The sequence below is a fragment of the Rhinoraja longicauda genome, chromosome 15, assembly GCF_053455715.1.
Source record: "Rhinoraja longicauda isolate Sanriku21f chromosome 15, sRhiLon1.1, whole genome shotgun sequence".
Classification (NCBI taxonomy): domain Eukaryota; kingdom Metazoa; phylum Chordata; class Chondrichthyes; order Rajiformes; family Arhynchobatidae; genus Rhinoraja; species Rhinoraja longicauda.
In genome coordinates, this window is record NC_135967.1 from 14,462,834 (window position 1) to 14,466,115 (window position 3,282).

General features: G+C 47.7%; 1 pseudogene; it reads left to right on the forward strand.

Annotated features, from left to right (window-relative positions):
• The first annotated feature begins 1,758 nt into the window (after positions 1 to 1,758).
• On the forward strand, positions 1,759 to 2,608 carry LOC144600744 (U5 small nuclear ribonucleoprotein 40 kDa protein pseudogene; annotated as a pseudogene).
• Positions 2,609 to 3,282: the final 674 nt, after the last annotated feature.

A 3,282-nucleotide genomic window follows, 5' to 3' on the forward strand; every position in this document is an offset into this window, starting at 1 on the left:
TAAAGTAATTCACTAAACCCATTACTAAATTCAATATGACCCCTTGCATCATTCGTTCATGAAGTACTCATCAAAGACTCAAATGTTGCAGGGCTTAGCTTTAAGACCAGGGGAGGATTATTTGGAGGAGATGTGCAGGGGAAGTATTTTACACAGAGAGTGGTGGGTGGCTGGAGTGTGCTGTTGGGGGTAGTGGTAGACGCAGATATCATAGATGCAATCAAGGCACTTTTAGATAGGTGCATGGTCTTCTCCTCCACCACCCCACCCCCTACTTTCAGTCTGAAGAAGGGTCCTGACCCGAAACATCACCTATCCGTTTTCCAGAGATGCTGCCTGTCCTGCTGAGTTACTCCAGCAACTTGCGTCTATGATAGAAACCAGCATCCGCTGTTCCTTGTTTCTACATTTTTGTTTTTTTCATTGTGTTCTTATATTTCTTGCTTATTTGTAGTGAATATATTTTAGTTTTGAAATTTAAAAAAGCTCCGCTAGGATCTTGCAAACTTCAATGAAATCACCTTTTATTCTCAGAACTATAAAGATGAAATGTCTTTGAATTTGGCAGATTGGAATTAAGATGTACAACCACAAACCAGATTGTTTATCAGACCTGTCTCTGTCCCTTTATGCTCTGTTGATCTAAACTTATGAACACATACTTATCCATCATCTTCTTAAGCAGATCTGTAATATCTGCAGGTTCACAAAACAAAAAAAAACACAATGCTGGAGAAACTCAGCATGTCAGGCAGCATCTCTGGAGAAAATGGACGGGTGATGCCTTATGTCGGGACACTTCTTCATTTCCAACCCGAAACTTCACCTATAAACTTCCTCCTGCGATGCTGCCTGATCCGTTGAGTTACTCCAGCACTTTGCGTAATTCTACGTTATTTTGGATTGAACAGGACGTAGATCGTATAAAAGTACAGCACCGGAACAGGCCCTTCGACCCACAATGCCTATGCTGAGCATGACTTGTGAACCATAATGTTGGGGGAGTCCAGAACAAGGAGCCACAGTTTAAGAATTAGGGGTAGGCCATTTAGAACGGAGATGAGGAAGAACCTTTTCAGTCAGAGAGTGGTGAAGGTGTGGAATTCTCTGCCTCAGAAGGCAGTGGAGGCCAGTTCGTTGGATGCTTTCAAGAGAGAGCTGGATAGAGCTCTTAAGGATAGCGGAGTGAGGGGGTATGGGGAGAAGGCAGGAACGAGGTACTGATTGAGAGTGATCAGCCATGATCGCATTGAATGGCGGTGCTGGCTCGAAGGGCTGAATGGCCTACTCCTGCACCTATTGTCTATTGCCTATTGTCTATTGTCTATAATTGTGAGGATAACGAGAAATAATTTGAATCTTTTGCACCTATGCTGTAAAACGGACCTGGCGCATAGCAAGACAAGTATTGTGTTTGTTCTCTCTCTTGCCAATAAATCTGATGTGTTCATGTACCAGAGGGGTTCACTGACGGGCTGAGTCGTGATCAGTGCTGCGGACGGGGGCAAACAGAGAGAGGGAGGTGTGCTGCTGTAAAACGGACCCCGCACATACCCAGGCAAGTATTGTTTTTGTTCTCTCTCTTGCCAATAACACTGATGAGCCTTTTTCTGTTCTACTAGTCAGATCCTTGAACCTGTTCCCTTGTATCAATTGGTGTAGTTGGCAGGATCTGACGAATAGAATAGAAAATGTTTGGTAAAAATAAATAGCAAACGAGATGGCGCTTGTGCAGGCCAAGCACCCCCGCAACAAGCTCCTCTAATGCTTTTAACGGGTCACGAGGGAGATGTTTACTGTTGTAAATTTCACTCTAATAGATCAACACTGGCATCTGCAGGATTTGATCGACTCGTATTGTTTTGGAATGCATATAGCGACTGCGATATTTATGCTACATTGAAAGGTCACAGTGGAGCAGTGATGGAATTGCATTATAATGCAGATGGCAGCATGCTTTTTCCAGCATCAACAGACAAAACTAGCAGTGTGGGACAGTGAAACGGGTGAAAGGATCAAGAGACTTAAAGGTCGCACATCCTTTGTGAATTCATGTTATCCAGCCCGACAGGGACCACAGTTGGTCGGTACAGGGAGCGACGACGAAGCAGCGAAGCTATGGGACATTCGGAAGAAGGCTGCAATCCATACGTTTCAAAACACACACCAAGCACTGGCAGCAACGTTTAACGACACAAGCGATCAGATTATCTCTGGTGGCATTGATGATGGCATTAACGTTTGGGACCTCCAACAAAACAAGTTAATTTGTACCATGTGTGGTCATACAGACTCGGTGACTGGCTTAACCCTGAGTGGGGTAAAAGAAAACATCACCAAACTCGCCGAGCTCATCCTGGAAGCCGTAGGGAAGATTCGAAGGGTCGGAGAACAGTGCCACGACTACAATCCCTCGGGAGGATGGTGGCCTTTCAGGATGTTTGGATGCTGGTGGACAACAGTGGTGCACTGGGGACTGACCATTGGGACAATCTTGTTGGCCATAATATTACGACATTGTATGTGCGGATTGGCATCACGACCGAGTGGACTTTACTACAGCCTGTGGGCCTGGTGTGACGAGGTAACGCCTGCGGGCCGGATGTAACGAGGTAACACCTGCGGGCCGGATGTAACGAGGTAACACCTGCGGGCCTGGTGTGACGAGGTAACGCCTACGGGCCGGATGTAACGAGGTAACGCCTGCGGGCCGGATGTAATGAGGTAACGCCTGCGGGCCGGATGTAACGAGGTAACGCCTGCGGGCCGGATGTAACGAGGTAATGCCTGTGGGCCGGATGTGATGGTAACCAGACTGTTCGAGGGTTATACGAGAATTTTGCCCGAACAGTCTGTGACCCATTAGCACCGTAGCTGGTGGCTCCATTTTTAAACGCCATAGCGCTGCAGCCGGTATCGATATATTTAGAACCCAAAGCACTGCACCCGACAGCTCTTTGTTTAAATCCCCACGCGGTAAGCCGACAGCGCTCTGTTTAAACCTTTGCGCGCCAAACCGGCGCTAAGTCTGTAGCGCTGTGCATTGCATTACCCGCCTGTCTGCAGCTGATAGTGCTTTGTTCCCAAAGGGGGGGGGGGGGGGTGGGGGACCTTGCTCGGATGCAGCCCCCTGTAGGTCTTTGGAGTGTGGGAGGAAGCTGAAGATCTCGGAGAATGCTCATGCGATCATGGGGAGAACGGACAAACTCCGTGCAGCCAAACCCATAATTGGGATCGAAACCGAGTCACGGGAGCTGTGAGGCAGCAACTCTATCACTGCAC